This window comes from Martes martes, assembly GCF_963455335.1.
Source record: "Martes martes genome assembly, chromosome: 16".
Taxonomy (NCBI): Eukaryota; Metazoa; Chordata; class Mammalia; order Carnivora; family Mustelidae; genus Martes; species Martes martes.
In genome coordinates, this window is record NC_137904.1 from 9,982,328 (window position 1) to 10,008,490 (window position 26,163).

General features: G+C 58.6%; 1 protein-coding gene across 1 annotated transcript in view; it reads left to right on the top strand.

Moving 5' to 3' along the window:
* RAI1 (retinoic acid induced 1) overlaps positions 1–26,163 on the top strand; it is a 116,083-nt gene that overhangs the window by 30,273 nt on the left and 59,647 nt on the right. Inside the window, exon 2 of the mRNA XM_080825418.1 lies at positions 7,917–8,055. The gene's annotated coding sequence lies outside the window, so the exon portion shown is untranslated. The remainder of the gene's footprint in view (positions 1–7,916; positions 8,056–26,163) is intronic.

Genomic DNA, 26,163 nt, shown 5'->3' on the forward strand with positions numbered 1-26,163 from the left:
GGGTCATCCTTGCCCTCTCGCCGAGTTCTCTTTGAGGCAGGCAGGGGAAGCCACTGGGGCTCAGGGTCAGATCCACATCCTGGGAGGGAGAGGAAGCCGAGGGAGCTGTTGTCATTCCCATTCTTGGGCCTCTGGGGAGTCCCTGAGCACCCCTGGCCAAGAGGAGCTGTGTGGCCCAGTGAGAAGGGGCAGGGGTGGGGCCGGTGTGTGTTTGTGCACGAGCGTGTCTGGTTGTGTGTCTGTGGTTTGCATCTGTGTGTCTTTGCACGTACGTTTTTGTGTGCGAGGGTCTCGGGGCTGGGCGAGTGGGCCTGACTGTGGGTGTAGGTCCGTCAGGCTCTGAGTATGTCCATGTGTCTGGCCGGCTCACTCCCACCCAGGCAGGCCTCCAGCTCGGTGCCAGTCAGCTCTGCTTGGGGAAAGTGTCAGGGGCCATGGGCCCTCCTTGGTCACTGCTTGACCCTGAAGCCTCGGCATGCCCCGTGTCCGGGGTTGACAGCCCTCCTTACCTCGGGGACACTTCTTTCCTTCCCACACAGTCCCCAGTGGCCTGGTGGAATGTGTCCAACATGGCAGATTGCCTCTGCCAGCATCAGGTTCAGGCTGGGGCTGGGGCTGGGGTCACAGGTCAGTCTCTAGCAAGGCCCAGATGTCGGTCTGTGGCTAGGGACTGCGGCTAGCGTCAGAAGTCCATTCCTGGCAGTGTGGGGGGTCAGTCTAGGGCTGGGGTCGGGGCAGGGGGCACACATCGTGACTGGGGTGAAGGGTCAGACAGTGGTTGGGCTCAGGCGGGGCCATCTGCATTGACGCAGAGGACCAGACAGGATGCCCAGCCCCTGGCCGGGAAGACGGGTTTGAGCCCTGGGCTGCAGCTACTGGAGAGGTGGGCTCAGAGGCCAGAAGGCTCCCGTGGCTGCCGTGGGCTGCTCCCATGACTGCGACAGGATCCCATCCAGGCCGCATGTGCGGGGAGTTGGTGCCATTAGTCATAGCCGGACACCAAGGAGTGTCCTCTGCACCCAGGACTGAAGAGGAGAGCACAGAGCAGGGGCAGGCCTCCCCAGGCCAGGGAGATTCTGCTAGCCGGTTCGTGTGCTCCTTCCCCTCTCCCTGGGTCTCTCTGGTGCCCTCCCCGTCCCTCATCCCTGTTGCTCCGGCATCCCTCCTTCCCTCTCCCCTGCATTCGCTCTAGTAGCCTCCACTTATCTCCTACTCCTCAGCCTCTGTCCATCTTCCTTCTCTCTGTCCTTCCTCTGTCTTTCCAGCTGTGTGTCTTTCCTCTTTTTCCCACGTACTCCCCACCCCCAGCCCTGCCTTCAGCTGCCACCGCCACCCTAGGGCCTTGCCTCCTCCAAGCTCAGGGTCACAAGCACTCAGATGCTGAGCAAGGGAGGGGATGCCCGTGGGGGTCAGGCTGGGGCTGCGCCTGCCTGGACTGCCCAGGAATCTGAGGCCGAGGGGGCTATAGGGTGAGAGGATACCGCCCCCCCACCCCCCCACCCCCGACGACGACGTTTCTCCTCTGAAGCCCACACCCAGTGAAGGGGATCCCATGGCGGGTGGGTCTGCCTCGGTCTGAGTCTGAAGCTGTATGACCTCATCGGGTGGTGGCCTCCCACAGCCTAGTAAAGAAGCATGGATGGACAGACAGATGGCAGAGAAAGCCCCAGACAGCAGAGATCAAAGGTCGTGCAGATCAAAGGCAGAACTGGTTTGGTCTCTGCAGACCCTGATGGGCAGCCCCTGTAGGGCGGGCAGGGCCAGCCCGAGGCAGGTCAGGTCGTGAAGTGAAGTGCGCACCCCTAGCCCCCAGACTTTTCTCCTGCCCTGGCTCTGGCCAGAACCTAAATGGGGGAGACCCTAGATCTTCCTCTGACCTCCACTGCTTTCCCTGGGCTCTGCAGGGGAGGGGGGGGGATACACCGCGTGTTTGAAAATGTTCCGCAAGTTTAAGGGAACTTGGTTATGTAGAATACTGATCCCCCCACCCCCAGCTGAAACATCAAATTCTTTGCTTACAAAGAAAAACATTTTCTCAAGTGTTTTGCTCTTAGTCTCACATGGTGGCCCAGCTCTTAGGTCGTGCTAGGCAGTGGAGGGTTTTGCCGGGGCGGGGGGGGGGGTGGGGACAGAAAGTCACAGTACTAGAATGGCTCAGTGACCACGCCAGCTCACAAGCGCGGGGCTGGGGGGCTGTCTGTTTTGCTCATGGCTCTCCCCTGTGCCCCCAACAATGGCTGGCACTTGGCGGGTGCCCCAGAAAGGCACCCCAGAGCAGTGATCTGCAGAGTGGATTCAGTCCGTCGATCTGGGGAACAACAGAGACATAAGGGAGAAAAGGTAGCCACTTTCCCACTCCATCGATAAGAATGGGGCCTCTTCAGCCGTTGTCTGAACTAGCACATCGGCGTGAAGTTCACGAACCTGTCTTCCCAGCTCTCCATGACCCCCACCCTGGCCAGGCCCTGTCCTCCTCCACCTGGACCGGCGCAGGGGCCGACTCACCGGCCTCCCTGCTCCCACCCGGGCCCCATGTCTGCTCTCTTCACACCAGCTGGGGGAGATTGTGTCCCTCTGTCCCTCTCCTGCTCAGAACCCTGCAGAGACAACTCAACCCCGGATAAAAGCCAAAGCTCTTACTAAAGTGTTTGAGGTCCTGTGGCTCTTGTCACCTGTCTGTCCCCATCTCTTCCCACTTGCCCCACTGCTCACTCAGCTCCAGCCACACCAGCCTCTGCTGTTCCATGAAAACTCTCACCTTGCTTCTGCCTCAGGACCTTTGCCCTTGTTGTCCCCTCTGCCTGCACACCCCTCCCCCCATAGCTATGTGCCCTACCACCTTAGTCTCTCAAGTCCATTCTCAGATGTTTCCAAGTGCAAGTTCCCTGACCACCCAATGTGAAAACACAGCCCTTTCCCAGATGCTCCCTGTCCCCTTCCCTGGCTTTATTTATTTTTGTGCCTAAATGTAACATACTATGTAATTTACCCATTCATTCTGTTTCTTGTCTGACTCATGACCACAAAGAACAGAAGCTTCGTCCTGTTCCTTGCTCTGAATCCTCAACACATGCAACAGGGCCTCAGACATAGTAGATGCTCAGTGAACATCCGCCCGACAAATGCACGGGTATGTCTGCTGTACCCAAACTCTGTGACCTTGGGCAAGTGCATTGTTTGGACTCAGTGACCCAGTCTGAAATGGGGGGGGAGGCATGACGGATGTGAGGGAAAGATGGAGATTTGAAATTGCTGGCTGACTGCTCTGTAAATATGTGTAAAGGAGATGTTGAAACCTGCCTGGCGCACCTCTGACCCAGGGCCTCTCGAAGCTGCTAACCTTGAACGCGACTTCTTTGTCTTAAGTGGCACCTGCCTGGCCTGGTCGGCGGAGTCCAGACCCCTCCTCTCTGTCTCTTGTGCCCACCTGGGTGGCCCCCGGCTACCCCCTGTTCCTGGTGGCCTGTCAGCCTGACATCTGGCAGCTCTATTGACCCCCACTGCCCTGCTGACTCCCCGGGCCCCTGTTTATTATTTGACCTGGAATGGTATTTGGACACACACTTTGCAGGAAAGTAGCTATTCAGATGGTTCTAGGCCAACAAAAGGGTGACCTGTCCAGGACAGGCTCTCCTGAACACAGCCACCCCTCACCAGGAGGCATCTGGCCCTTCGAGACCTGTGAGCACTCCCACCCCAGCTCATAAAACTCTCCCACCAGCCAGGCATGGGGGATCCTTTCTCTCCTCAGAGCCTGGGGCAGGACACATGTGGAATCAAACCCCTGCCTGGACCAGGGAGCCTGCCGGGCAGGCAGCCTCCCCTGCCAGTCATGCCCTCAGCATTTATGGGGCACCTGCTGTGTGCTGGGTACTAGCACCACAGTCCCATGGAATCCTGCCAGTAGGGTCTGATGGAACAAGCAAGGGCTCTGGGGCCATGTAGACCTAAATTTCAATCTTGATAACTGTGTCTTCTTTATTCACTCATTTGCTAAATGTGTATCGAGCCCCTGCTCTGTGCCAGGCCGAGATGAGCGAGATTTCTCTAGAAACATAGGTGGGGATCAGAATGTCTGCCTGTGTGCTCTCACGGAGTCCTCTGATGGCCCTACAGCCTGGGGTTCTCCTTTCGGACATGAGCAGATCCCCTTTTGGGGGGCTATCTTGACGACCCTCTGATAACACTTGTGGAAGGGGTTTCCATCGGCCTTCGGTAGACGTGAATCTAGACCTCCCTGCCGCACGGCCCCCAGAATGACCGAGAGGCCCCTGGAACAGATGAAGGGCTCGGCTCTCCTCTGGGACAAGCCATCCCACTACCATGTCATTCCTCCAGACCCTTAGGATGTGTGCTCAGAATCCAGAGTCTGCGAAGTGTGTTCCCTGAGTGATGTGGCAGTCACATGACCTTGCCCTTGCCCTGATGTTCTCCAGCCCCTTCCCCATTCTTCTCCAGAGGGGCCGTTGGTTCAAAGAAGAGAAAGCCCTGGGCTGGGTCAGCCTCATTCATTCATTCATGTACTCATTTATTCACTCAACAAACACTTACTAAATGTGTGTCAGGCACCGTTCCAGGTATGGGAAGGAGTGCCAGTGAGCACACAGACAAAAATAACCACAAGGTACCTAAATAAATACGTTATATGGTACATCAGAAGGTGGGGATGAGCATTCCAGGCAGAGGGTCAAGCAAGTGCAAAGGCCCTGTGTCTGGTGAACTCAAAGAACATCTAGAAGATAGAGTGGTGAGTAAGAGGGATGGGCATGAGGTCAGAGAGGTGGCGGGGGGCCTGATTGGATGGGCTCTCATCAGACACTTCTCATCACTCTGAAACCAGGGAGGGGAAGGGAGCCTGTCCCCAGGCCACCATCTTCACACCCCTACCTGCCAATCTGGACCTTGTGGCCATCTGTGTGGACAAGGTGGCTGAATCAGGATGTGACAGGGACAGTTTTAGGCTGAGGGTCACCATGATAGGGGTTGCAGGCCAGTCTGTGACTGGATTGGTGGTCCCCAGCAGGGATTTGGGCTTTGTTGTCTAATGATGCACACACCGTGGGCCTCTCCTCAGTCTCAGGACTGCGTGACCCTGGTTCCCAGGCCAGATAATTGAAGACAGGACCAAGTAGCCTGCACTCCAGAGAGGGGAAGACTGGAGCCTACAGAGGAACTGGGCTGCCTAGGGCTTGCTGGCTGGGAGCGGGTGCCCACAGTTGGCTTGTTTCTGCTGATTCCTTACCAGGTCGGCCCAGAGGGCACATGAGGGCCCATTTCTGGGAGAGAGGCCTGCCGCAAGCCCCTGGGCAGCCGCACTCAGGAGTCTGTGTAGGCTGTAAGATGCTCCAGGCCAGTGATTGCCAAGCCTGGCTGTAAGCTGTTGATTCCTAGGCAGAGGGAGCGGCATGTGCAAAGGCTCTGGGCACTCGGGTTGGTTAGATCTGGGCCAGAGCCTAGGAATCTGTGTTTTTAGTTTCCCATTTGACTCTGCACACGTGGTAAGTTCAGGAGTGACTATTCAAGCCCTTAGCCAAAGACCTTGAGGCACAGCAATCCATGAAACCCCTTCTACTCCATTCCCTACTTCCCTCACCCCAGCCTGGAGGAGGCTGGGCCGGGGGAAGCGCTCAAGCAGTGGCTAGAGATGTGTTGCCTGCCACAGCCCTCTCTAAGGAGCCACCATGCACCAGGGAGGGCCCAGCAAGACAGGGGGAAGGCTCCCCACACCCAGTTGGCTCATAATTGCTGCGGGAGTGGAGTGTAGGATGTATGGAGAGTTGGTAGCGGCAGGGTGGGGGTTTAATAGAGGAAGTCGGGCAATCACTGAACAGCAAAACCGAAGTGCGACAGAGGTCGTGGGTGTGCTCCTCCCCTCTTGGCAGAACGGAGAGGGGCCTGAGCAGGGAACATAGGTGGGGGGCCTAGGAGAGCGAGACAAACAAGACTGGCAAGCAGGAGAAAGTGGAGAGAGCCAGGGCTGACGTGTCTGTATGATCCCTGGCGCGATAATTGGGTGAACGGACGATAGGTCGGACACGTGTATGGATAGAAGGGTGGGTAGATGCAGAGACGGAGAGATGAATGAATGAATGGCTGCGTGGGCGGTGAGCCGCCTGGCGAGGGGCGGGCCAGTCGAGCGCTCAATCACAGCCCCGGGGCGCGGCGCCCGCCCGCTACGCTCTGAAACCGCCACCCCCCACCCACCGCGGCCCCTCCCGGGGCGCGTAATTCTGTGCCCCTAGGGCTCTGGAGCTGCTCCCGGTGGCTGCTCCCGGACCGGGGCGAAGGGGGCTGCGCCACCGCCGCGGGGCTCCGCGCGACAGCCTTTAACGCGCAGGCTGGGCTGCCCCTCGGCCGCGGGGGGAATCTGGAGGTGCGGTCCCGCCTCGAGGCCTCGGCCCCGCTCTTCTTTGTCTTGGCCCAGTCCTCTGCCGTCTCCAGACTGCTACCCGCCTCTTCGGGCAGCCCTCGCCGCGCACTTCTGGGCTTCTGCGGATCTCCGAGTCTCAGATCCCGTGGCCCCCCAGCCCATAGGCGTCTCCCCCGCCCAGCAGGGTCCCCCAAACCCAGTGCCTCTAGGACCGCGGAGCCGGCAAGTACCAGGATCTCCAAGCTGCGTCTCCGGTGCGGGGAGGGGGGGGCGCGGGATGAAGGCCCCCTCGTCTCCGCCTTCTGTCCCCGCCCCTCCTCCGCCACTACTCTTCGCGCTGCGCCCCGACCCCAGCGCAGCTTGTTCGCGCCTTAAGCGGCTCTTCTGCGGCGGTGCCGTCCCCGACACCACGCGGAGCCCCCCTCCCGCCCCCCGCACCCGCCAGGCCTCAGACCCGCACGCAGAACACAGCCCTACGCAGCCACACACAAGACCTCCTGCAGACACGCACCACAGCCTCTCGTCGACCCACAGCCCTGCACAGGCGTACTGCCCCCTCTCCACGCGCAGACCCACAACCCCAACAACCGCAATCCCACTCCAAACAAGCCCACACAGATACACAACACCCCTGAGACACACTCAGGCCCACGCAGACACAATCCTATACACACAACCTTACACAGACACACAGCCCTTCGGACACACGCAGCCCCACTGGGCGCAGTCCCACCCACGCAGTCACACAACCCTCTATAAATGATCTCACACAAACACAACTCCACGCAGACACCGCATCACTCAGTTCCTCCGAGACCCAGCAACACACTCACAAGCTCGTAGCCAGACCCCCAAACCCCGTGACATTCACACGTAGGACAGACCAGAAATATACAGCCACACCGATGCACACACGGACCTAATCGCGCCGCCAAGAGCTCACCCACGGGCTCGTAAGTCACTGGAAAAATATTAAAGCGTTTCCCTCCCTCCCCTTCTATCTCTGACACACACGCGCGCGCGCGCTCGCGTACACACACATTCACACACACACGGAGACACTCACCCCCACCCCCAAAGCGCCGCGGAGCCTCCTAGCCGGTGACCCCGAGCCCCCGCGGTGAGAGCCGCGGGAGCGTCTCCCCGGCGCCCCCTCCTCCAGCTCCCTACCCGAGCTCACCACTCCTCCCCTCGCCTCCTCCCTCCCTGCCCCCTCCTCCTCCTCCCCTCCCCCGCGTCTGGGGCGCGGGCTGCGCGCAGCCAAGCCCCCTCGTCGCGCGCCCCTCCCCGCGCGCACCCCGCGCCCGCATCGCGCTTGCCGAGTGGATGCGGCCACGGGGCGGTCTCTAATTACCTCCTGTCCCCCGGTGGCCCGTGAATAATGGCTACTGAGGGCGCTCGCAGGGGCTGCTGAGAAGGAAACGCGGGGCGCGAGAGGCGCGGCGCGCGCGGGAGCGCGAGGGAGAAAGGAGCGAGCCCGGTGCCGCCGCTCGCGGCGGGCGGAGAGAAAGGAATCGTGCGAGCGCTCACATTTTTTTCTCCCAAGGATCTCATCTGGCCGCCGCGTTCTGGAAGAGGCGAGGGGGAGAGCGCGCGCGAGAGGAGGAGGAGAGAGACGGCGCGGGGAAAGGGAGACGGCTAGACGCGCAGCGCCGGCGCCCGGGAGATCCAGGAGGAGCCCGCAGGTATTGTTGGCGGCAGAGCTTTGTGTCTTCGGGGGGCCGTTCCGGGGCGCGAGGGCTCCCGGAGCCCCCAGGCCGCCGCCGCGCTCAGACCTGCCCCAAAGCCGGGGCTGCCGGCGGTAGTGGCCGCCGGCCGCGAGCACCCCTCCCGCCGCGCCGCGATCTTGGCTGGAGTTGCAGATTTGCCTGTTTGGGGGTTTTCCACGCCGGTTGAGGGAATCGGTCTCAGGAGAAGGAATTTCTTTTTTTCTTTTTTTGTTTGTTTCTTTTCTTTTCTTTTTTTTTTTCTTTGTGTGTGTGTGTGTGTGTGTGTGGCCGCAGTTTGGTTGTGTTGGGGACTTCCCCCTCCCCTTTTCTCCACAATACACTGGTGAGAGGTCTGTGGCACTGGTGGAAGACAGGGGGCTGAGATGGCGGGGCTGGTGGCCGCTGATGGGAAGGTGAGGGACGCCGGAGACGGAAGGAGTTTTGCTCAAGTTCGCAATCTGCGCGCTGGAGCCGGTCAGGCCGGGGAGGGCCGTCTGCGCACCCTGTCCTGCTCCGGGCAGCCGGTGGGAAACTTCCCGAGAGCGCTGCCTCCCCGGGGACTCGGCGCCCCCGACGCCTCCGGGCGCTTCCTCCGGCCGCCGCGGCCCCTCCTCGCCGCCTGCGAGCGCTTAAGGTCGCGCTCTCCCCACCCCCGCCTTCCTCCCTCCCCCGGCAGCTTCCGGATCTGGACAGAGCTGGAGGAGCAGCTTCAAACACTTCCCCTGGAGACCCCTCCCCACTCCCCGCGCCATAGCCTGCCACACGGCCCCCCTGCCCTGCACCCCCGCCTCACGCGCGCCGGAGTGGCCGGGCTGACAATGAAATCTCGCGCCTTGCCGTCGGGGGTGGGGGTCGTAGCTGGGTCTCTCTGGGGGTTGCTGACCCAGAGCAGGGGAAAGGGAGGGAGGACTTCTTGGGGGAGGGGCTTGTTTGGGTTAGAGACGTTGACGTCGGATGGCGCTGTGCGGGGGAGGGGGCGGGGGCAAGGTGGGGTTCTCGGCCGGGGGTCGTGGATTCTAGCCCCTCTTGGGCTTGCTGATTGGCTGGTGACTTCAGGCACGTCGGAGGACCCCCCCCAACCTCAGCCTCCTCCCCGCAACTCGGCCTCCTCCCCTCCTGTACAATGCGGGCTTCAGAGGTGATCCCGAGGGTGATGTGTGTGTGTGTGACGGAGTGTTTGTCTCCTGCGATCCACAGCAGACGCTGCTCCCGTGACCCGGAGATCCGGACGCCTCGCCCCCTCCCTCAGGGGTGGGGGGAGGGATACAAAGGGGGAGGGGAGTGGTGGGAACTTCTCCTTTTCCCACTGGGGCCACAGGAGGGGACTGCTAGACCGGAGATTTTTCTGGGGACCGCAGTCCTGGGGAGGGGGGGATGCTCAACGCCAAGTACGGGTCGCAGGGTCAGAAGCTTCTCGGCACTCTAAGCGCCTAAAATCCTTTTGCTCCTTTGCGAGGGGGAGGAAGTGTGGAACGGGCGAAGGGCTAGTTGGAACAGGAGTGGGGGCCGAGAAGAGTCAATGGAAATCTGCCTTAATTGGATTCCCAGGCGAGCGTGGGAGGGAGCTAAAGGGGGCGCCTCCTCTTTCTCTTCCCGGGGTAGGGAGCCATGCCCGGGGACCCCCCAAGCTGGCAACCCAGGCAGGGGAAGGAAATCCTTCTCCCTACTTAAAAAGGGAATTCCTGGGGGGAGAGGGGAGGCACCTTGGGGGGTGGTGGCAGACCGTTTTCAGGCTGTTCTGTGGCTTGGTCCAAGAATATAAAGAGTTAACCTTCCCCAGAAATCTGTCAGCCCCCACACAGCAGGGACACACTGTCGGACCCTTTGACGTGCTAACAGCGTGACACTGGCTGACAGGAGCTAGCAGATTCCATACTCTGTGCTTTCCTTCTCAGCAGCCGCAGGCAGCGGGACAGGACCTGGCTGGGTGGTGCCTTTCTTAGGGACCTTGGTGGGAAGCAGAAATCAGAGCCGAGGGAGGGTACAGCAGCCAGGGAGCCGGGTTAGGGGCCAGGTTAGAGAACTTGAAGTGGAATCGCCCTTGGGCTGGTCGGGAGGGGGGTGGTCTACACTTTGCCTGGCTCCCCACCTCCACCCCCACCCTTAACCACCCACAGCTGGAGGCTTGGCGGTTAAGGGTGAGTGTCTGATCCATAGGCCAGACTGTAAGACCCCAGCAGCTGAGGGCAGACCTGGCTGAGGCCAGGGGGAGACAGGGCTGAAAGCGACAGGATTGATTTCTGCTCCCTCAGTGGGCCCCATTATGGGACAAGTGCCCTGGTGTAGAGTTATTTGTGGGGTTGTCTCCCCCTCCCCCAGCCCCCAACACACGCATTTGTTTCCTGCAGGTGAGAAGTGTTCCCTGCGGATCTTAGAGCTCTGGGGCCTGGCACACAACGGGCACTCAGCTTTGGCTGGACAAACACAGGAGTGAATGAATCCCTGATGAATGAATGAATAAATGAATGAACTAGAAAGGGGAAAGTTTCTCAATTGGAGGCATTTAGACGTTTTAAAAAAAGAAACCTTCCCGACATATACATTTTAAAATGTGGTTCAGAGAAAACCTGAAACAGAGAGAAAGAGAAACAAGGTTACTGTCAGCGGGCTGTGACAATGTTAATATTTTGATGTTGTGCTTCACAGTCTTTTTCGACTCCCGCCGGTTGGTTTGTTTTTTAAAGACTTTGTGGCCATTCTCTGTATTCAGATGTATATCCTGCTTTCTTCGTTGGCGAACGGGAGCCTTTTCCTGTTTGGTAACCAGCATAAACACCCCGGTTCATGTCTTCGGGCTTTTCCAATCGGGTGGACGTGCCATCATTTACTTAATAGTCCCCTTTTGTTCAACATTCGGGCTGCTCCTGATGAACGAGGTAGCGAATGTATTTGCACAGAGCACTTTTTCGTGTGATGTTTGAGCTGATTTCCTCAAGATGACGTGGCCGATGTTGAAGACTCCGGCATGCCTGCAGTGGAAGAAGTGGGCTTCTCATTTTTCCAGAAGTGGGGCACTATTCGCTCTGCTTCCTCACAATCTAGAACCTTCTGTCAAAACTGAAAAGAACCTTGGCAATGAATCACCTGTCTGAGCCCTCTTCTTTGACAGGGGAGGAAACCGGGGCCCAGAGAGGGGAAGTGAGTCCCAAGGTCACACAGCAGCTGCTGAGCCTTGCAGCAGCCATGAACCAGCTACTGATTTGCCACTGTGGTTTCTGTTTGTAGGAAGAGTTCCTAGGGATCTTGTAGGCTGACCTTGGCCATTTCACAGGTGGGGAGGGGGCTGAGACCCCAAGAGAAGAGAAGCACCAAGCTTGCCCTTGGCATTGCTAGCTGGAGCACCAGATAGGCTCCTAAACCTGTCACATGCTTTCTGTGTCACGCACACTGGCTCTGTCCACGGATTCCCGGGCCACCGAAATTACTAGGCTGCGGTTGGCCAGTGTGGGCACCCTGTTGCCCCTCCTCAAAACTCCCCCTTCCTCTTTGCCATCCCATTCTCCAGAAGGACAATTTGAGGATCCAAAGCGTGGATCCTGTGGTTGTGCCCTTACCCCTGTGCCTCAGTTTACTTTTCCAAAGACATAGCTTGGGATCTGTTTAGGAGCTGGGGGGGTGGGCAGGTGTTGGCCCAGATAGCCACCGTGGGGGAGCAGGGAAGGATCAGGGTCATCTTTAAACTTATTCTGCTCTTAGATTGACCTCAGGAGGGCCCCTGGGGAGGAAGGGGAACAGAAGGAAGGAGAGGAGGAAGAGGAGATAGGGAGGGATTAGAAGAGAGGGAGGGGAGGTCAGGAGGGAAGAAAATGCAAAACAAGAAAGGAGAGAGCTGGCCCCCACCCCTCACTGGGCAGCACCCCCCCCCCCCGCCTCCGCTGGGAGAGCCTGGGGGACAGCTCTCCCAGTGCGGGTGTCAGGGCTAGCCCACGCTGGCTGGCAGGAAAGGCTGGATGTCCAGGGTGGGCTCTTGTGAGAGCTGAGTGAAACAGCAGTTAGCCAGGCTCTGGAACGGAAGGATCCAGACCAGGTGGGTGGCAGGGAGGCGAGACCTCCGAGGCTTGTGTTCCTGGGTTTCCCTGTGGGGTGGGTGGCAGGGCACCCCCAGGGAGGGGGCTGGGGCCCTGGGTGCTTCTAGGGGGCAAGATGATGGTGGCTTGTGCTTCCCATCCCAGGACAGGGACCTTCTGTTTCCCAATGCCGGGACACCAGTTGGCTGTGGAGGTTAAGTGCACCCCTCCCATGAGTGTGGGGTATTTGGGCATTTCTGCAGTGTGTGTCTTTGCTTTGTAACGCATCAGTGAACATGCGTACACATCCGTGTGTGCCTGTGTATGTGCGTCTGAGCCTGTTTGTGTGGGGGTCGGTCTACCTGCCAGCCTGGGTGTGTGCGTGTGCACGCGCACACACACGCGTGTGCCCTTGTCCGTGGGTCTTGGACTCTGTATATTTCTTAAGGGGCCTGTATGTCTTCCAGTTTGGGCACGTGTGCCTGCATGCATGTCTGTCTGTGTGTGTGTGCGCGCCAATCTGTGTGTATCCCTGCGTGTGCCACGTCTGTGGGTGTGTGCGTATGTCTGTGAGCCTCTGATCCCATTTGTGCATTTCCGGTGGGGGGAGAGCACGCCCCTGAGCTTGGGCACGTGCGTGTTTATGTGTGTGTGAGCACACACTTTCCCCCTAATGGCCCCAAGAGGGATCCAGGCAGCAGGCTTTTGTGCTCCTTTCAAGGTTGCGGCTGGGTGGGTGAAGGGGGGGCGGCCTTCAACTGGGAAGGGGGGGGAGGCAAGAGAAAATCTTAAAAGACCGTCTTCCCTCTGGTCTCCAAGGAGATCAGCCTGTGAAATGATCCGCACGTTAATTAAAAACGATTATATCCTGATTGAGCCATTCCTGCTTACATCCCCCGGCCGGGAGGGCTGAGACTGAGACCAGAGGATGGAGACTGGGGCAGGGTCTGGCTGCAGGGTGCAGCCCATGGAGGGGAGCACACCTGGGGAGGACGGGGGGGGGGCTGAGTGGCCAGGTGTTGGGGCTCTATGCCCAAGGCAGATTTGAGCTTCTCTTTTGAATTTTAAAGGCCGCCACCACCACCAAGTTCCCAGGGGCTGGTTGGCAGCCACCAGGCTCCATAGATCCCTACGCATGTGCCAGGCACTGGTCCTGTCATTTGCACAGATCCTGAAAGTCGGTGCTTGTGGTGACATGCTTGATGTCACGGAGCCAGGAGTTAGGGACCCCAGGCTGGACCCAGTTCTCTGACCCTAAGCCCCAGATCCCCCCACCCCCTGCTACCTAGCTCCCAGCTGCCCCCGACTCCCATGATGAGGGGTCCTCCCTCTGCAGGACCTTGGGAGACCTGAGATGTCAAGGACAGGACTTCTTATTTTCCTTGTCCCCCCTGAGATCGTTCCTTCCTGAGGTCCAGGCTGCACAAGGCATAAGGCTGTGGTGTCCGTTCACGTGGGGAGCCAGATGACTCGCTGGCCCTAGGCAACTCTGGTCTGGCTCCTGTCACCTTCGCCATCCTGGGCAGGGCCGCCTCCCCTCCCTCTCACTGTTCCCCATGAAGTGGCTGACAATTCCATAGCAGACCAGCCACAGGTGCCCCTTAGTGCCTGCGGCTGGCCACCGTGTACCCATATTCCTGAGTATGTGCCACCAAGACCTTTCTGGAAAAAAATCTGGGCCTTGTCGCACTCTGCCTTACTCAGTTATCTCACCCTCAGTCAGCCTTGCGAAAGCTGTGGGAATTGAAAGTACCCGTAGTAGTAATCAGCCAGGGACCCTCAGCCAGGGGCCCTCAGCTGATGCCCCAGGATCAAGTGTCGTCTTGGTTCGTAAGTGATAGGTGCTTGGGGGAACTGGTTTAGCTCTGCATGTGTGGAGACCCAGCTGTCCAAAAGGGTGGCCCCCTGCCTTATCCCGTCCCGCTCCACACACCCCTGTGCGCCCAGGCCAGGCTTCTCGGAGAGGAGGACACCCCGCTTTAGGCCAGCCACACCCAAAAGCACATGAGAGCGCTGGCCACAAGCGGGGACTCTTTCCTCTTCTTCGAGCCTTAGTTTCTCCTTTGGGCCATGGGGGTCATGGCTCTGTCCTGACAGGACTGCCTGAAGAGTAAAGAAAACCAGGTCAAGTTTGTTCGAACGTATGCCAGCATTGGGACGCACAGAGGGGCTCGCTCAGCGTTCATCTGTGCATCTGTCCGTTCAGGGCACCTGTGTGTTAATGCGGCAGGGGCCTTGGGTTTGCTGGCTTCTCGGGAGAGAGACATGCTGTACTCTTTCCATGCTTCCTGGGAGGCATCCTGGGGTTGAGGTGACTGTCATTTCAGTAGAAACCTCCAGGGAGCTAAGACTTTCACAGGAACCCCCTCCCCAAAAGCATTTCAAAGGTAGAGTGTCTGGGGAGAGGGAGGGGATGGTACTCCTGGACCAAGTTTCACATTCTTAGGGGGACCTTGTCCAAAGGGAGGGTGCCAGGACCAGAAATGATGTCATTAGAATGAGGCAGATGGGACCCAAAAACTCAGCAGCCACTTGTTCCCAAGGTCACAAGTGGAAGAGAGGCGGGCAGATGTTCCTCATCCCCCCAAAAGGCCTCTGAGCTGAAGCGCATAGAGGCTGTGCCCACCCCAGGTCACCCTGCAAGGTGCCACCTCCCAGGAGCACCGTGACCCCTGGGATATCTGCTTTCCTCAAAAACCCTTTCCCAGGGCCTGAAATGACTCCTTTCGTCACAGCCCAGGGTCAAAGCGTTGAAAGCCCTGCTTAAAATGCAAACCTATTACCTTGTGGGAGTGATCAGAGGCTGAACTCATGTTTGCATAATGCAGGGGCCGGCAACCTCTCAGTCCCGCGGGGCCCATGGGCAGAGCTAATGAGGGGGCCATCTGGCCTTCGCGGGGTGCAGCCGCTCAGCTCTGCCAGAGCGGCATCTGGGGCTGCAGCCCGGCATGCCTGTCACCCACCTTCTTAGGAACCAGGATTCAGATGTTCACATCACACCTCCTGGTTCGTGCCTCTTGTCACCTAATCCAGCCACCCACCTGTGGCCAAATTCAGACACGCGTGTGTGCGCATACACACAAACACACGAGTGTGAGCCCTGCCCCAGCCACCTGCTTGGAGCCTGTCACCTGAATAGAGCCTAGGGGGCTCTACACCCACCCTCTGCGCCCGGCCTTGAACCTCAGTCTGCAGGGCCCTGAGAAGCATGCACGGTGCCAGCCTCGTGCCCAACCCACGCTCGCCCTGGTCCTCATTAGTGGTCTTCGCGGTGAGGGTGTGGGAGCCGAGAGCTCACACACAGGGGTGCCGCAGCCTGGCTGGGAACAGGTCAGCCTGACCCATCTTCTACACGCACGACCGACTTCCCACAGCTGTTGCCATTGACGGGGCTCAGCAGGGAGGGGCGGCAGCGGGCATCTGACGGGCACCTGGTTTGTAAGTCGAGTTTCATTTCCTTCAGTCCTTCGTTCAGCAGACGTTTGCTGACAGCCCAGATGAGGCACATTCAGGCCATGCCCGGGAGAGTCGGGCATGGGCCTCCCAGCCAAGGGAACGTGGGCCCTGGGTCTGGAAGGGGAAGCATTTGACCACAGAAGGGACTTTGGTGCTGCACAGCGGGCTGGGAGGCCTGGAGGCATGAAAGAGTCAGAAGAGATCTAGAAGGTCGGAGGTGGGAGGCAGAGGCAGGAGTGGAGGCTGAAAAGGAGCCTGGGGCCTTGACTGCTGTGAAGGGTTTTATCCTGGAGGCAGGGAGCACAGCTGGAGCCCAGGCTTGAGGCAGAAAATGAGCCAATGAGAAGAAAAGGCAGGGAGTATCAGAAAAGCACCCCCCACCACCCCCACCGTGGGGCTGTGTGACCTTCGGCCTGCCGTGAGCCTTTCTGGGCCTCCGTGTCCCCCCTCAGAACCGAGGCCTCTGATTCTAAGTGGTGGGACCTGACCGGGCCCTCCTTGCACGGAGCTGTTCCTGGACCTGCTCCCGAGGGAAGCCGGGGCCTGACCCTGCTTCCCAGACTCCTGCCTGGGTTCCTAGCGGCTCCCCCCAGCCCTGCCTGTCTGAGCCCTGGGAGGGATTATTACCTCTCGCTGGGGAAAGAGGTGGAACTCCTCGGGGACCAGTAATTAAAGCCCAACAGATTGTAATTCCCTAAAAGAAGGCTCGGCACAGAAAGGGAGGAGTGGTACCCAGAGCCCCAGAGAAGATAGGAGGACGAGCGCGGGGGATGAGGGCGGCCCGGGGCCCGGGGTGATCCGAATCCTGGAATCCTGTGACTCAGGGCGGCTTCTCAGCAAGGCCTCCCCAGTGCTGGGCCCTGAGCACTTGATTATTTCCAATCTTCAACCCCTTTCTGCGGGGCATAGGTCCTGCCATCCCCATTTCACCGATGACGAAATGGAGGCAGCAGCCCGTTAACTCTGGCTCCAGGCCCGTGCAGAGCATGGCCCTTCTTGCTGGATATCCCTGGTGGGGGACCCAGCAGGGCAGACCTTCCTGCACCCCACTTGATACTCCCTGTGTTTGGGGTCTTCTGTCTGTGGGAGGAGCAGGAGAATCATGGGTCACACCGTGGTGACGGAAGGGAGTCGGCCATCCGGGCTGACGCTTTCGTTCACTTACTTACCCGCCCTGGGATGCCAGGCGAGAGCTGTTCTTCTGCGGGGCGTCTCCTCATCGGTAAAAGGCTTGGATAATCTTAGGGTTCCTTGTAGCCTGAACCGTTGGATTGGCCAGTAGGGTACATCCTGACAGCAGAGGTAAGTAACCAAGAATTCCTGCAGCCGCCCTCCGTCGTTCATCCCAGGAGGACCTTCTGAGCCCTTTGCCGTGTGAGGGGGGCTTCAGCTCTCATGTGCTGGGGGAAGGTGGGCTCTTCACTGCCCCCCCCTTTCCGTGACCAGACCTCCCTTTCTCCAGGGCTTGGGAACCCAGACCAGAGACTGTTGGCTGGTGACGCCCTCAGACGGGCGCTGTTGGACCAGCACAGGGTCTTAAAGATTTATTTATTTATTTGGGGGGCAGAGAGAGAATCTCAAACAGACTGTACGCTGAGCACGGAGCCTGACGGGGGGCTCGATCCCGTGACCCTGAGATCATGCACAACTTGAGCCGAAACCAAGAGTCTGACGCTCAGCCCCAGCTGTGCCCAGGGTCTTAAATACAACTTGGGATTTCACATAAAAAATCTACTTTTTGTTTCTCTGAAACTAGAAACCCGCACGCCCACAGGGGACGGCGGGCAGAGCCGACACGGGCTGCCACCTTCTGCCCGGTTCTGGGCAGAGTTGCCCCCCTGCCTAGCCCTCGGTTCCGATCCTGGCATCCCAGCTTTCTCTGCTCTTGGGCGGATTCCATCTTTGAACCTCATCCGTAAAATGTCAGAACCGAGGGACTGATTTCCAAACTGTGTCTTGAAGGTGTTTTCCAGAAATTCTCCAGGCAGGGGAAAAAGAAAAAAAAAAAAAAAAAAGGTGGCCCAGGTGCAGGAACTGCCTGGGTAAAGATAGGGAGGTCCAAAACGGCACAGGATACTTGAGAAATACGGAGCTTTCCTTGCCTGCTGCCTGCGTGCTTGGTGAAGCCTGAACACGAGGCCAGTTGGACTGTCTTGGTTCCGTACGTGATTCATTCATTCCATTCATGCCGAGGGCCCTGGCAGCATCCCTGACTAGTGCACCATCGTGGGGCCTTTTCTCCTCCCTCTCACTGGACGGAGAAAAGCGGAGGGCAGAGAGGTGAGGTGACCTGCCCTGGGACCCAGCAAGGGCGGAATTTGGACAAGGGCTCTGATGCTCGACGACGGGTCACGGGGGCTCGTTCTGATCTAAGACACTGTAAAAACTGCCTCTTCGGTGAGCTGCCTTTTCCTGTGCATTTTAAAAAATGCTCTTTTAGTTAATATGCGGGAGGGATTTCGATGTGCTCGTACATAACCTTTTGCTGAAGCGACAACGTGCTATAAAAGGGTCCCAGGAGAGCTGGTGTAATTTGGGCTGTTAGGGACAGAGAATACCAATGCAGACCTCTCCAGAGGGCCCGCTGCTCCTGGGAGCTGGGATGCCGGCAGGGAGGGGTCGGGGGGGCTCACCTCCCCACGCCGAGGCCAGGCCTCCAGTGCTCTCCCGTCTTGTGCCCGGAGACCACGTGCTGTTCAGCTCATGCTGGACTGTTTGGCCTTTTTTATTCCCTCATATTTTTGAGTGAGCGTCTCAGTTCCTAGAGAAGGAGGTCTGGAACGGTGTCCAGGACGCAAAGGGACTGCGAGCGGGATGGTGGGACAGACACGGGAGCCCGTTTGTAGGCAAGAGCTGGCCAGTTGGCGAGGTGGCAAGGCAAAGGGGCCCATGCTGAGGGCAGATCGAAAGGCACCTTCAAGGTCTGTTCAGCATTTGCCCTTGGTCCCGAAGGATCCCAAAAGGGGGCTTGGGAGGTTTCAGTTAATTGAGGCTGATTCTAAATCGGGAGGCTTAAGAAATGGTAATTACCGTCCTGTGGGAGCAGACCAGAGCTACCAGTGCTGCTGGGAGCAGAGATCGTGGATTCCAGGCCCCTTGCCTCTCCCACACACCTAGAGGCTCCGAGACCTTCCGCCCACAGAGGCATCAGGGACAGACCTGGTTGCAGACCAGGGGCTGCTTCCTCCGTTCCTGTGTGTGGGCTTGGGGCATGGAGGTGTGTTCTGTGCCTGCGTGTGTGAGTGTGCATGTGAGTGTGCCCATGTGTGTGCTGGTACTAGGCCACTTCCAGGTCCCTTACTTCCTTACCTGTCCGGGGGCAGAGAGAAGAGAACCCCCCAGGCGGATTCTCAGCAGGGCATGGGCTTTGGGACTCCAGAAAGCAGCGGTGTGGACACAGGTGACAGCGCATGGTCTGGGTCCCACCCAAAGAGGAACTTGTGTCATTTAGAGTGGCCCATAAGGAAGCCTGGGATGCTCCAAGGGGCGGGAGTGTCCCATCTTAACAGGTGTGCAAGCAGAGGCCAGACGTCTGTCTGTACCTTCCTGTCATTTGCAATCCCTTCTAAGCCCAAGTCCTGGCACGGGGCATCCCCCTCCCCCAGCTGACACACAGCAGTCCCCAAGACCGTTCCGTCTTGCCAACCCAGACTCACTGGAGGGACCGACAGAGGGCTTCTGCCCCCTTCAACTTGGCCTGGAGAGACCCAGGGCTCAGAGATGAGGTTGATAGTGTGTCTCAGCGATGTGTGTCTGCGTTGTGTGTGTGCATTTGTGTGTGTGCCGTGCAATCACGTGGGGAGGGCCGCAAGTGCGGAGTGTGAATGTCCGTGTAGAGAGTGTGCAGTGCATGTGGCTCTGAGCCGAGGCAGGTGGGCTGGGGCACATGTGTCTGTACTTCTCGGGTGTTCACCGTCAAATGTACATGAGTGCACTTGGGCTGGTGGATATGTTTGCGGCCAGGGTATGACTGTGGGGGTGCGTGCAGAGCCCCCCCCACCTCCGCCAACTCCTTCTGGTCCGTTTTTCCCCACCCCAGACCCCATCACCACCTTTGCTCCCCGGGTCAGACCTCAGGGGCTCCCAGTTGCCCCGAACCCCACGCCTCCACTTACAGGGAACTTGATACCTGCCAGCCCCGGTCTTGACCTCATCCTTGCTCTGGGCACAAGAGCAGACCCAGCATGTGGCTAAGGGATCTCAGGAGACCATAGGGACAACGGCAAAAGAGCAAGAGGTGGCCTCCTGGTCACTGCGCAGCCCCTCCCTGGAAGGTCCCGCAGGAGGTGGGTTTCTTAGTCTCTGAATCCCTGTCTCCCCTGACAGGGAGGCCTTTCTGGAGCTACCGTGGGCATCTCCAGAGATGGAGTGTTTTGAGAACATGAGAACACGAGACATGGCGCTTCTGGGGACAGGATGCGAACATTTCTAGAGAGGAGATGGAAACCCTTTAAGGGGGAGGCACAGTTTTGAAGACGAAGTGGAATTTTGGGAGATGAGGTGTGAACATTTCTGGAGATGGGGAGGGCATTTTCTGGAGTAAAGATGAAGCCTTTCTGGATTCCAGACATTGCTAGAGATGAAACATTTCTGGAAATGGACTATTTCTAGAGATAAACTGTAGTACCTCTAGAAATGGAGTGTTTTTGAAGATGATGCAGGAGTATTTCTGGGAATAAAATAGGGCATTTCTGGATTTGAGGTATTTTTGGAGCTGAAATGGAACATCTCTAGAGATGGGATGTGATATTTCTGGAAGTGGAACATTCTTGGAGCTAAGATGGAGCCTTTATACAGAGCAGTGGCATTTGTGGAGATGGATTGTATCTGAAGATGAGAGAGGATTTCTGGAGATGGAACGTTCTGGAGCTGAACATTTCTGGATTCAAACCAAGCATTTCTGGAGAGGAAATTTGTCATTCTCAGAGGGGGACCGAAGATGGGATATTTTGGGAGGTGGTGTTTTCTGGAGATGAGGGGGCCATTGCTAAAGCTGACTGTTTGCCTTTTGAGGAGTAGATGGGGGCGCATCTCTCAGGGGGTCCAGGAACAGCCGCCTACCTGTGACCCTTATTTCGCAGGAGATGGGCCTGAGGTCCAGAGGGGAGGCTCCTGCCCAGGCCCGCTCCTCCTGTGAGTGGCGGAGCAGGCCCAATCCCTTCCCCACCAGCCTTGTGCTGCAGTCCTCCCCAGGGGAGGCCAGAGCCCTCTCAGTCCTGTTCTTGGGGTCCCCACCCCCATCCTTGTGGGGCCCTGGCAGCCTCCAGGCTCACTGCAGGAACAGGCAGTGACTGAATGGTTAAATTTAATTTAATTCAATTTCTTTGGAGCCATCTGAGGCTTGCTCCCCAACCCGCTCTGCCAGGAACCTCCTCCCTCTCTCGAGCCGGTATCCGACACCCCCCCCCACCTTGAAGCAGCCCTGAGGTTGGCCTTGCTTCAACAGAAGGAAACAGGGGGTTGGGGGTGTACAAGGCTGAACGTGGGTGAAGGCCAAGGTTCCTGCTCTAGCCCAGGCTGATCGTGGAGGGGGGGGCTCGGGGGAAGGTGTGCCAGGCCACCTCCCCCCAACTCCAAGGAGGCGGCCATAGAGGCCTGTCGCCACTTGAGCCGGCCTGGAGCCCCGGAGTAATTATTTCTCTTCCTTAATTGAAATTTCAGCCTCAGTGATCCTGCCTCAGAAGTGTGAGGTAGGGGAGGGCGCCTGGTGGGGTGGGAGAGGGTGGGGAGCCCCCTTGCCTGCCCCCAGAAGCCGGGAGGCAGCGCCAGCCTCCAGGCCCCAAACTCTGGTGGTGGGCGTGGGGTGGAGGGCTACTGCTTGGGGAGACGGGGGTCAGGGTGGGGGGCATTGCTTTGGGCCAGTTATGGCAAACTGCAGTTTAAAAGCTGAACCTTTCACCTGATGGCTGGGGCAACGGTCGAGAGGAAGAGGACAGCTGGCCTGAGGCAGGTGTACGATGGGGGGGCCGCCTGTGTTGACCGATTCTGAGCCAGGGTGGCATGAGGGAGGGGGAAACCGGGGTTGGGGGGGAGCCACTGCCTCCTCCCAGATCTGGCAGGGATCTGAGGGGGTGGCCTGGGGGGCTGTGACTCAGGCGGGGCAGGCCATGATGGCGGCAGGCCCAGTTCCTGGTTCAGGGCTGGGTGAGGCAGCTGGCCTGGTGGGGTGGGGTGGGCTGTGGCTGGTGGGGGCAGCTGAGGAGGCTGTTTTCCCAGCTGCGGTCAGGCTGGGCGGAGCATCCGGGCTGGGCGCTGGGTCACCGCGCACACACACACACACACTCTCTCTCTCTCTCTCTCTCTCTCTCTCTCCCCTTTCCTCTCTCTCTACCTGGGTGGTCCCTGCTACCCCACAGGGCCTGAGGCCTGTCTGCTGGTGGAAGGGGCGGGGGGGGGGCAGTAGGAAGCAGGGGGGCGGGGAAGCCATGGGCTCCAGACAGACTAAGGGTCCACCCCTCCTTGAGCTTCTGAGCCGCGGCTCTGAGGTGCTCAGGTTAAATGTCCAGGCTTTCAGCTTCTGCCCACATTTGTCCAGACTCAGGCCAAAACAGGCCCCATCACAAGGGAGCAGCTGTGGCCGTCCCCGCCCCCAGGCCCTGGTGCTTGCCCTCAGGGTCTCAGTCTTTCTCAACTGGGAAATGGGATTTGTGGTCAGCTCGTTTTCAGGGCTGAAAGAAGCTGCCAGGTGCTCAAGGCCCCAAGCCCAGGCTGTTCCCGCTCACTGTGGTTACGAAGAAATGTGCCTCAGCCTGAGCAGGCCAGGCCGGCCCCCCGTGCGCAGTAGGAGCCCAGGGAATGGCAGCGCTGTCATCCGTGTTGGGACTGACACGGTGTTTTCCCAGCACCCAGAAGTGGCTGTCAGGGGATCTCCCCGCCCGGGGCCTCCTCCACCCCTGGGCGGGCAGGTTTTGTGACAAGGGACGCTAAGGCCTTTTGGAGTAAGGACAGGGTGGGAAGAGGGATGGGGAGGTGGCTGCCTTTTCCACTCACGTGGCTCCCACGCGCGCACACTGGGCATCACACATCCATTAAGAGCTCTCTAGAAAACCCACTGAGGTGAGAGCCTTGCTCAGCAAGTCCACGTCCCTGCGTGTCGCCTGACCCCTGGATGGCAAATCTCACAGCCCATCTTCGGTGGGGGCGGGGTGGGGGGAGATGGAGGTGGCGGGGGTCTGTGGCTGTCCTCCAAGGAGAAGAGGACAGAAGCAGATGCGTGGAAGGGACAAGTCAGCTCCAGGAGCCGAGGAAGGGAAGAAGGTGCCACCGCATTCGTAGTCCTTTGCTTAGAGAGAGAGGAGGAGGACAGACGCCGGGAGAGATGGGGGAGGGATGAGGATGGCAGAGACAGTCTGGCAGCAAGGGTCCGGGTGGAGGGCCCTGGAGCCTGAGCTTGACCCAGCTGCAGAATGGCTGCCGCTTGCCTGGGCCGCGGCCCCCTTGGGGAGCTCTGTTCTGGCTCAGCTCCAGACAGCTCCAATACCTGTCCCTTCCCCTGACCTCCCGCCGCCAGGGCGGCCTCCCTTGGCCCACTGCTTGGGGATTTTGAGGCTTTAAGCCTCTACCCGCCAGGAGCTGGGCTGGGTTCTCCTGGCAGTGGGGGAGAGGGAGTGGAGGGGAGCAGCAGCGGGGGCGCCCCAGAGGCCACCTGGGTGGCTCCCAGGCGCCAGTCTAGCCCTGTCAGTCAGCTGCTGAGCTGACCTTGTCACCCTGGGTCCAGAGAGAGGGCAGCCCCTCCCCCACACGCACAGAGCCTGCAAGAGCTGACATGAGTCACCTTACAGTCGCAGACAACTCCCTTTACCCATTGGGGGGAAGCAGGAAGCATCCCAGAGGACGTGGGAGCGCTCACCTGCATGGGTCAGACCCCATGCTGCTCTGGTGTCCACCTAGAGCCTTGGAGGACCCTCAGGGACCTCCGTGTTTAGGAGCAAAGAGGGTGTGCAGACACAGAAATGCATACCTTTGTAGTCCTGTGGCCAGCAGCTCCCAGCCCCTCCTCCATCCAGAGAAACCTTGGAGGTCCCAGGTACCAGTGCTGTGCTTTCTTCCTCTGCAACACCTTCCTGAGGTTCTGAGCCTTAACATGGCTGCCCTGGAGAATTGGGGTCACTGTCCCCCGTGATGCTCCACATCCACCCTTTCTCAGCCTTGGAGATGGCCAGCCTGGGGAGGGACCTGACACGGTGCCCTGTCTGCCAGGAACCGCCCCCACCCCTTCCCCTGCCACCAGAGTGTGGAAGGACTTACACGGGGCTGCCTGGGCCGGGCTGGGATTCGAACCGGCAACCGCAGAGCACAGCTCCCGGGGAAGAGAGGTTCAGGCAGCGCAGGCCTGTGGCACAGTGCTCTGGGATTTATTTCTGACCCCCCAACCCTTGGCCCACCTTGGCAGGCCTCAGGGCAGACCCTCTCTCTTGGTTTTCCCTCAGAACAAAGCAGCCTCTAGGAGATGTGCCAAAGCCAAAGCTTCAGTCAGAGCAGGTGAAAGGGAACTTTATCTCTGCCTTTTGTTACTTAAGGAGGGAGTGCAGGGAATGGATTTGCCCTTGAATAGGGAGAGAGGGAGACCAGGCTGGGGGGGGAGGGGGTACATGCTTAAGGATAGGGCAGGGGCCGACACACCTGAGACCAGATTTCTCGCTACCCCCTAGAACATCAAGAGCCTGGTGGTCATTTTAGTATTCAACATGCGTGGACACACACACACGCAGGCACACATGCTCTCACACATACACACACTCTTAATGCACTCACACGTGTCACTCCCGTCTTCCCCACCACCCTCTGAGGTCCCCTCCAAGTCAGGAAGCAGAGGGGAAAAAAAGAAAAAAAAAAAAAAGGAGAAAGGGAAAAAGAAACAGAGAGATTAGTGGGAAGAAAATCCGGCTCCGTGGGGCGGGCTCGGCCACCTTCCTGCGCAAGCGAGGACCCTCCCTCCTGGGCCCCTCCATCACCCCATTAATAAGATGGGGCCCTTGTTCACGAGTTCTGCCGCAGAAAGGGAAGAATCAAGGACTTTTCAATAAGAGAGAACTCCCTGGGTGGTTTTGAATAGTTGCTTTTTGTGTGGGCAGTGAGGGACTGGTCCTCTCCTCGGCGCCCTGCCCTGCCCGCCTCCCTCCGCTGCTCCGTCTGGAGCCGCGTGCTCCCGGGTCTCCAGATGGATGAGCTCGTTTCTTGGGAGCCTGGGCCGTTATTGTTCCTGCCTTTCCCTCCTGACATCCTCAGCTTAGAGAGGCCATGGGCAGCCTTCATATCTCGGGAAAGCTAGAGAATCCCCAAGGTGATTCTAAAAAGGCTTAAACCTAGGGAGTAGAGCCCAGTGTGGAGCACCCGATCCCTGTCCTGTGCCGGGGAAACAAAGGCACACTCCCCACATCCCTTCCCTGGGTGCTGGGCCTGCTGGCCTCCACCAAGCTCACGGCCATCGCTGCGGTGCCAATAGAAGGGGCGTGAATGGAGGCGAGGCTGGCCAAGGGGAGATGACGGTGGAAGAGGAGAGAGACAAGCAAATCCGTTTTATCAGACGCTGCATATCTTAGGAAAGCACATTTCAGCTCTTTTGGCTTTTGGCAAGCTGGTCCTACCCTTTAATTTTCTAATAAAAAGGAATTACGTTTGCTGAAAAGGCAGTAACCAGCTTCGTGTCAGTGTCTCTTAGTAGAGACCATAATTCCCATCTTGGGTGCCTGCTGGCTCGGGGCTAAGGGATGGGCTCCTGTGGCCAAAAGTGACTCTGTACAGGGACCCCGGGGCAGATGGCAGGCAGTGCTGTCCTCCCCCAGCCCGGCCTCCAGCCATGGTTCCAGGCTCACCACCAAGGCCCCAAGACTCATAGCAGACACTTAATAAATATTTGTGGCATGAATGAATGCATGAATTCTTATTGCTGAGGCCTGGGGTAGCTGGCAGGATGCTCAGAGGGTTGGATCTTTGTCGAATGAATGAACGCGTGAGTGCACGCATGAATCTGTGCTCTCCGGAGTCTGAAGTCACCTATCTGGAAGGACTTACCAACCCTGTACCACTCGCAGCTCCCTAGCCTCCCCCACCCCCACTACCACCCCTGGCACTGAGTTGACTGGCAACTTGCCAAAAATAATCTTTGTTAAAATATGTGTTTATTTTATTTTATTTTTTTTTAAGACAAAACAGAAGGGTGTAAAGTTGGAACTTCAGGTCCCCACAGCTCCATGTCCGAGTCCCCAGAGTCAGGGGCAGGGTCCCCATCCTTTAGCCCTTGCTCCCTTTCCCTGGGAATTCTGTGCCTTAGGTCCACTTTGGGATTTCCTCCAGGGGGACCCTTCCGCACACACTACAGTCCTCCCCTGGCCTGCTCCCCAGCCTGGGCCACAGGAAGCACACAGTAGGGCCTCACGTAAGTGCCCTGTCTCTGCAGGGTGGACATGGGGACAGCGTTTTTTTTGCTGTTACAAATACCTTCATTCCAGTCCCAGTTTTAAACAAGCTTGTGTAGGCAGAATATGTACCACAGGTGAGCACGTGATAAATGGTAGCCTTTGTGATTTGGGATGAATCTGGACTCGGCTCCATGCCCCAAACATCTCTCGTACCCCTTCTGTGTACCAGGGACCCCCACGGTTCCAGAGGGGTGAGGAGC